Source organism: Ranitomeya variabilis, chromosome 8 (assembly GCF_051348905.1).
Source record: "Ranitomeya variabilis isolate aRanVar5 chromosome 8, aRanVar5.hap1, whole genome shotgun sequence".
In the NCBI taxonomy this organism is placed as follows: Eukaryota; Metazoa; Chordata; class Amphibia; order Anura; family Dendrobatidae; genus Ranitomeya; species Ranitomeya variabilis.
Genome location: NC_135239.1, coordinates 206746532 through 206755692, shown reverse-complemented (window position 1 = coordinate 206755692; position 9161 = coordinate 206746532).

Genomic DNA, 9161 nt, shown 5'->3' with positions numbered 1-9161 from the left:
GTTCAGGACTGGCCGCACAAGGACCAGGGACTTTGGGTACAGGACTGGCCGTACAAGGACCAGGGACTATGGGTTCATTACTGGCTGCACAAGGACCAGGGACTTTGGGTTCAGGATTGGCTGCACAAGGACCAGGGACTTTGGGTTCAGGATTGGCTGCACAAGGACCAGGGACTTCGGGTTCAGGACTGGCCGCACAAGGACCAGGGACTTTGGGTTCAGGAGTGGCCGTACAAGGACCAGGGACTATGGGTTCATTACTGGCTGCACAAGGACCAGGGACTTTGGGTTCAGGATTGGCCGCACAAGGACCAGGGACTTCGGGTCCAGGACTGGCCGCACAAGGACCAGGGACTATGGGTTCATTACTGGCTGCACAAGGACCAGGGACTTTGGGTTCAGGATTGGCTGCACAAGGACCAGGGACTTCGGGTTCAGGACTGGCTGCACAAGGAGCATTGGCTTCGGGTTCAGGGACCAGGGACTTTGACCTCACAACTCATTAGTAGACTACCACACTACCTAATGATACTTGGGTCTCTTGACACCTCCCTATTAGCCACGGTGCCCTTTAAACTACATTTCCCCCAGCTATTGGCTGGGAGCCATCTTACAGGTTTACTCTTATACTAAATGTGCAAACACCCTGCAATTTTTTTCCTTTCCCCACACGTTCCGTGCCAGACTTGGTCAGATTCCGCGGGTCGAGCAGCAGCCACGTCCTACGAAGAAAATATTTAGCCCACAGTATATTTGCACTTATTGAAATCTGGACTTGGAGGAAGAAATAAATCTGTATTCAGCCCAAAGATACAACTGGCAACAAATGTTTATCAAACCCAAAAGTGCCACCGACCCGAGTTACTGCTCATGATTAGGATTTATTTGGATTCCTGCAAAAGAATAAAGGAGACGCCCTTACCTTGTGGTTTATAGGGGAGTTGTTAAGTTCTATAGATATTTATTTTTTATTATTATTATTATTATTATTATTATTATTATTATATTATATTTTTCTGTATTTCACATCCACTGTTGTCAGTATGGGAGCATAGATTAAAGCCGTATGGTTCCTGTATGGATACATGGCTGTGTGCATGAAGCCTCGTATTAAAAAAAAGATAACACCCTGCTCAATTAATCTTGGTTGGAATATTTCTTGGTCCTGGTGGCTTTTCCTATTCATTATATGAGATTCTTACGCCAGAACCAACTGCATGATCCCTGCTGGGTTAGTGGTCTGAATCTGAAATATTAGCTCTTTTTTTTAACTCTTTAGATGCTGAAATATCACAGATTCTAGCACCAGCAACCTTTGCAATAGAGTTTCATTACATTTTTTTTCACGATTTGACTTTTTCAGACATTTTCTTTACATCTCATTGCTGGCTGCAGAATGAGTTAACTGAGAATTTGCGAGTGAGCTTGTTCTGATAGGGAATATGTAACTCTTTTATCTGTCTTTTACTGAGCTCCTCGGTACTGATTTATTTAATCAAAGTTGGATATTACATTTACTTTAATTGGATGGCATGAGTATAGGCAAGTTTTCAATTGACTTGCCTTTTCTATCTGCTGTCATTCTCCTGCAATGAGAGCTTTTATCTGACATAGGGTACAGCTGTTTTTTTTTTTCACGGAGCTCTGCCATTATTAGCTGCCCAGATGCTGAGAGTGTGCAGCAGTTTCATTCCAAGAGAGGGGTTAACTCTTAACATCCCAGCCAATTTTCTCAAGCTCACTGATTAATAATTGATTTGTAAATATTAGTTAATAAAACTACTCTCATAAAGTAATTTAAAAAAAAGTTCAAATCGCCCTCCCTTTTGCCCAATTCATAATAAAACCATAAAAAAAAAGATATTTAGTATCACTGAGTTCAGAAATGTCCGATCTGTTAAAATATGAAGCAAATTAATTAGATCGGCAAATGGCGTAACAAGAAAAATAAATCAAAACACCAGAATTACGTTTTTTTGGTCACTGCAACATTGAAATAAAATGCAGTAACGGGCGATGAAAAAACATCACATGTACCCCAAAATAGGATCAATAAAAAAGACAGCTCGTCACACAAAAAATATCACGAAAAATGGAGACACTACGGGTCTCAGAATCTGGACATAAGCAAATATTTTTTTTCTTACAAATTTCACATTTTATATTCACCCCCTGAATTAAAACAGAACCTTTACATGTTTGGCATCTGTTAACTCGTTCTGACCTGGTGAATCATATTGTCAGGTCAGTTTTACCATATAGTGAATATGGTAAATAAATTTAAAAAAAAAACTATTGTGAAATTGCACTTTTTTGCAATTTCACTGAACTTGGAACTTTTTTCCTATTTTCCAGTACAAAAACAATGGTGTCATTCGAAAGTACCGCTCATCCGCAAAAAAACAAGCCCTCACATGGCCCTATTAATGGAAAAGTAAAAAAGTTATGACTGTGGGAAAAAGGGGAAGAAAAAACGGAAAATCGCCCGGGGGTGACATGGTTAAAGGAATCTGTCATCATGTTTTTTTGTGCAATCTGATAGCAGCATGATGTAGGGGCCGAGACCCTGATTCCAGCGATATGTCACTTACTAGGCTGTTTCAATAAAGTCAGTGTTTTATCAGCAGGAGATTATCACTACAGGACTAGGTGTCTCGTGCCTCCTAGTCCAGCCACGCCCCCAGCACTGATTGGCAGCTCTGTGTCAATATAGAATGTGGGCGGGGTTATACTCAGCTCAGCATTCCGAGATCTGCAGCAGAGGAAAGTATGATTGTATCAAAACTGCTGCACCCAGTAAATGAAGCGATACATCGCTGGAATCGGGGTCTCTGCCCCAACATCATGCTGCTGTCCTATGACATACGAAAACCTGCTGACAGATGTCTCTTTTAGTGAGCATGAATATTGTTGCTCGTTATAATGTAGATCTTATGTATCATTCGGACATTTATTCCCGGGCCGTCACCTACTGAACATTTCTCCTGCTCTCACTAACAAGAAGCAGCGCAGCAGAACAGTAAGACATCAGTGCTATCTCCTTGGCACAGCTCTGCCTGGTATTTAGGTCCATGCTCTTCTGGGTATTTCATTAAGCAGCCCATTTTGTTAGCTCTGCAGCTGGATAAAGCTGTTTTTTTTTTTTTTTTTCGAGTGCAGCCTTCTTTTCTTACCCGGGGATAAAGGGCCGCAGTCTCCTTTTCCAGCCTATTCTGGGCACACAATAGGGAGAGAGGGATCAGGACTGGTGTTACAAGTGCGAAGCCTCCATACATCAGCACGAACAATGGCGCTCTGAAGCGTCTGGCTCTTGGAAAAGGCAATGTTTTAGGGTGGGGGAGAGAAGACGCTCATTGTCCTGATGAAACCCTCCCCAGAGCAGACATCGGCTCCTTTCTTTTCTCTTTCCTAAAAGGAAGCAGAACAGCCAACCTTCCCCTCCATTAAACAAACATGCCACTAGCGGAGAGGAACTGGGGGCAGCAGATGTGGCCGGGGCGCAATATTGGTGGCGAAATGACAGGACAATCCGAGAGCTGTTTAACATGGAGAATTATTCACAGATTAGTCGCCATAAGATGTCTATTGAGAAACCAATAAATCATCCGCCGGCTCTGATCTCTCCGGAAAATGTGGTTAATTCTGATTGTTCGGCAAGCGGAACGCCAACCATTGCCCAAGCTCCGCCACGGACGGGCCGCAGCTGAAAATCCAAAGCAAGTGGCTGCGGGTTTCAATGTGGAAAAATGCTGCAGATTTCACACTTTTATTAATCAATAACCATCCCTATAGGCTCACCTTGTCGCGGTGGGACGGCTTTTATGCCTTTTTTTAAAATCAAAATAGTGATAACTAGTCGCCCTGTGCTATTACTATTTACTGACTATAGGGTATATACCTATACCTTTGGTTTTGTCTGTGAAATGGCGCAATGTGAACCTGCTCTTTCACATTGCACCTATACCAACTTGTGCATCCGGCTCATTTGTTTGGTTTTGCTGCATTTTTTTGTCCTTTGTGCACACAGCGGCATGGCTCCTCTTTTGAGCTACATAGCTTCTCAGGGATGGAGTCTGAACAGTCGGGCCTCGGTCCTGCTCTGCCCTTATCAATATTGAGCTTGGCTGACACAAGGTAAGGTGTTCATACTAAAGTCAGGACCATCCCGATGTGTTCACCTTGTTGCGGTAGGATGGCGTTAATGCTTTTTTTAAATCAAAATAGTGATAATTAATTGCCCTGTGTTTTTGACATGTACTATTACTATTTACTTATTTACTTACTATAGGGTTTATGTTCTTTTTTTCTTGTGCTTTGCCTGTGAAATGACCACAATGTGAACGTGAACCTACACATTACACTTATACCAACTTGTCCCCTGGCTCATTTCTGTAGTTTTTAAATTTTTTCAAATGGTGAAAACAAAAATAAAAGTAAAAAAATAATAATCAACAGGACCTTTGGTATCCATGGTTACGACCACTAGCAACTGTCACTTTATCAGTGGTCGTAACCATGGATACCTAAGGTCCTGCAATACCCGCACATGAAAAATTTTACTACATTTCTAATTGGCGGTATTCGCTAATATTATAATTATAATTACATCTACTGTGTATCGGGATAGGATCTTGGATTTGTTTATTCAGTGGTGAAGTACACTTCCAAGGCAAGAGCTTCCTCTGTTCAAAGCACTGGTTCCAGTCTATTTGGAACCAGTTATCAGTGATAAATATTGGGGTTTGCTTCAATCTGATATTTATGGGAGATTTCTTCTCGACGTCATAGCAAAGGGATGAACATATCACGTACACTCACATCACCAGAAGGCCATCCTAACCCCTCCAACACAATATTGGTCCAATGGATGATGGTATCCATTCCATTTTTCATCTCTATAGAAAGGAAAAATCGCAATAGGAAACATGACGACAATATCTACCACCTGGAACCAGAGGCGAAGATATCCTGAAAGTTAGGGATCTCCTAAAATTCTAAAAGACTTAGCATATCCCAAAACCAGCCCCCATATGAGTGCCTCAAGGGGAGATATGTGGGCGTAAACTTGACCTAATAAAAAAACAAAGTTTGGGTTTTTGTATTTTGGCAGTCCTGAAAGGTAGAGCTTGCTGTGGGTTCTGTCAGTTTTCCTAAGGAGTATTTCCCTCCGCTAAGCTCTGAGCCATTTCCGTGACATCAGGTTTAGTAATTTTCTTTTTTTATCCTTTTTATTTTATGTAATTATACAGTACATATTGTATTACTTTGTTACCATTTCGCATCATCTGTTTATATTTTCTGTAAACACTGCCTACCTTTCCAGACTAATTATATAAAATGTAATATCTCTCTTCCTCTTATTCTGTAAACCGCACCCCTGAAGACATACGCTACCTGTAACAAGTGTCCAATAGGCCTGTATAAACGATTGGTGGTGGCAGCTAGTAGTTCCCTTTTGTTATTGTGAGAACAGGGCTCCGGTTTGTGCTGTCGGGTATTGGTCCACATGAGCGGCTCTATCTCTTCATCTCTATGGGAGCGCTTAAAATTGCAGAAGAAGCCCAATGCCAAAAATGGCCCCTTGTAAAGGTTTTTGGCCTTAGACCAATATTTGCCACCGCAGATATGTGTGATGCTGACATGGAACTTTTTTGCATCGGTATTTTATGACCTGGAGATATGTAACCTCAGAAATTAGCTCTGCTCCTAATTAATGGCGGGCTGTAACGGGACACGGCGAGTATATTCGGAATGATCTATCGCCTCCGGGCCGGCACAGCCATAATTACAGTGCAAAAACACTGACTGCAAGACTGACATGACACTGGCAGCCGCACAAAGCAGCCTTGGTCCAGTCAGATGAGGCTGTGAAAATTATTTTGACAATTGTTTAGCCTGCTTTATATTTTATTGCTATTCTGCACAAAGATAACAGTGTGAGTAAGTGAATGTCAGTCACTGTGCCATGACCAGAGATCATTAGCGGAAATTACAGCAATCAGTGATTGCGTGAAACACTTTTCATTTTTTGTCAAAATTGAGTCTGGTTTTGGCAAAGATCATGAAATCGCGTGACTCCGCTCATTCCTGCCATAACCCACACGACAAGGCCTGAGCTCATCACAACCAGCGGCCACGTTCCGGGAAGATCATTAGACATCTCTGGTCAGGATGTGAGGTCCAGAGGAGCAGACCTCACTCTTTAGTAATCTGACTCCGTGGATGGACAAAACGTCATCTGGTGTTTATCCTCCGTGGATGGACAAAGCGTCATCTGGTGTTTAGTGTCCATGGACGGCAAAGCGTCATCTGGTGTTTAGTTTCCGTGGACGACAAAGCGTCATCTGGTGTTTAGTGTCCGTGGACGGACAAAACGTCATCTGGTGTTTAGTTTCCGTGGACGGACAAAACGTCATCTGGTGTTTAGTTTCCGTGGACGGACAAAGCGTCATCTGGTGTTTAGTGTCTGTGGACGGACAAAACGTCTTCTGGTGTTTAGTTTCCGTGGACGACAAAGCATCATCTGGTGTTTAGTTTCCTTGGATGGACAAAGTGTCATCTGGTGTTTAGTTTCCGTGGACGACAAAGCGTCATCCAGTGTTTAATTTCCGTGGACGACAAAGCGTCATCTGGTGTTAGTCATAGTAAAAGGTCATTGATGTCTGAATTGGACCCTACACTGATGGGATGAGTACTCCTGAAAGAAAAAAATGATTGGCACATCTTAACTGGATGACACCAGTGTGAACAGGTGCATAAGGAGTGCAGCAAAAGCCAGTGTGCCAGAATCCCCAGCGCCTAGACTGGATGATGTCTCCCCAGGAGGCTGTGTGCAGGCTCAGAGGCAGTAGTCAGGGCTCCGAGGCGGTGCTCAGGGCTTTTAGTTGGGGCTCAGAGGCGGTGCTCAGGGCTTTTAGTCGGGGCTCCGAGGCGGTGCTCAGGGCTCCAAGGCAGGGCTCAGAAGCGAGGCTCAGAGGTGGTGATCAGGGCGTCTAGGCGGTGCGCAAGACTCTGATACAGTGCTCAGGGCTCAGAGACGGTGCACAGGGCTCAGAGACGGTGCACAGGGCTCCATTGCGGTGCACAGGGCTCCGAGGCAGTGCCCAGGGCTCCGATGCAGTGTGCAGGGCTCCGAGGCGGTGCGCAGGGCTCTGGTCCGGCAACCACAGACTACTTATGTGACAGCTGTACCAGCGTCCTGCAAATCTGTTAATAGGATCGGAAAAAATAAGTCGCTTGAAAGATCAAGTGGTGAAAAATGAATAATAAAGGCAAAGAAAAAATCTTAAAATTATTTTATGGGACGTGTCCGACTGTATAATTGGGTTTCTTACATTCTCGCCTCTTGTGCTGTGCATCTTCCATGTTTGCTGTTGCAGGTTTGTGTGTTTTGCAGGTTGTATTATGCGCTTTTCTCACCAGGTTCAGGGCGTCCCGAGGATTTTACACGCTTGTTAATAAACCTTGAACTTTGCTTGTTAGTGACACCTTCATATCTATAGAAACATGAAACACACATGACATATTCTGTGCCAGGGAAACGCAGACCAGCGAGTTCATGGAAATTTCCAATACATTGCGAGTACAGCCGAGCCGCTCAAAAAAAGTGACATACAGCAAATACTAAGGAGCTTCATGGAAACAAAATCTTGTAATGTTGTAAAATAAAATACAAATAATTTGGTTTTGATGATGTGTACTATATGCACATGTGACTATCAAAGGCAGTGGCGTAAGTAGAGTCTGATGGGCCCTGCTGCAAAATGTAGACCTGTACCCCCCATAGCTAAAATCTACGGACACTTGTACCTTTCTAGATCCTATAAAGACATATGTGTTTGTCCCCATATAATGTCCCCCACTTTGGGTTCTTTCCTGGTACAATATCCCCCATCCTGAGCTCCTCCCTATAATAACATCCCCCATCCTGGGCCCCTTCCTAGTATAATCTCCCATATTCTGAGCTTCTTCCAATAATAATGTCCCTTTTTCCTGATATAATGCCTCCCATCCTAGGACCCTTCCTGGTATAATGTTAGCAACAGTGGTATAATGTCCCCCATGCTGGGCCCCTTCCTGGTACAATGCTCCCTATCCTGTGGCCTTTCTTGGTATAATGTGATGTCCTCCATTCTGGACCCCTTATTGGTATAATGTCCCCATCCTGGGCCCCTTCCTGGTATAATGTATCACATCCTGGGCTCCTTCCTGGTATAAAATCCCCATCCTGAGCCCCTTCCTGGTATAATGTCTCCCATCCTGAGCCCCATCCAGTAATAATGTTCCCTTTTCTTTTCCAACACATTTTTTTTTTTTAAAAAGTCTTCTTACCTTCCTTGGCTTCCACGACGCGGTGTCCTCTTCTGACTCCGGAGCTGGCAGCTGACTTCGGCTTGCCCACCATGGTGCCCCCACAATGGGGCTTGCTGAAGTCAGCTGCCGGCCTCTGGCTGGCGGTGCAGGGACCTGGCAGATCTCAGCTGAATGTGCACCTTCGGTCGCACGTCCAGCTGAATTAGGCGCTGAGGCTGGCGGACCCCTCGCCGTACGGGCTCGATCGTGGTCGCACCCTCTGCTGATCATAGGATCGGTCTTGTGCGCTGCATGCAGGCATTAACATGGAAGTGTAAGGGGATTTTTATTTTATACCATTCCCCGCTTTTAGTAATTTTTTTTGCCCACAACTGTACTTTATTTTACAAGTGAGCCCATGTTTGTCTTTAGTAAAAAAAAAATTAGAAAACACCTTCTGGATTGTGGCCATTTGCTGCCCCTCATCCTGAGTGGTCTCCTTGCTTCCTCTTCTGCTGGAGATGTCTTATAACCGCTGCAGACAATCAGTGGCTGTGTCCCATCTCGGCATATTCCCCCAGTTTCCCCCAAGTCTCTACAGTCAGGAGCCATAAGGAGCCTAGTTTCCGGGCACAGTCTGGGTGCAGATAGGGTGACCCGCTTACGTTACGAAGGTCCGTCTAGTTTTTGTAGGGCCGACCTATAGGAGGACGAGCTACAAGCCGGGAGAACGGTCCGTTTACATTCAGTAAAACTACATTCTAAAAGCCATTAGTGACTCGTGTTAAAGGGTTTGCAGCTCAAACTGGCGGCATTCCGGACATTTTTGCATAACTGCCAAGAAAGTGAAATAAAACGTCCCTTTTAAT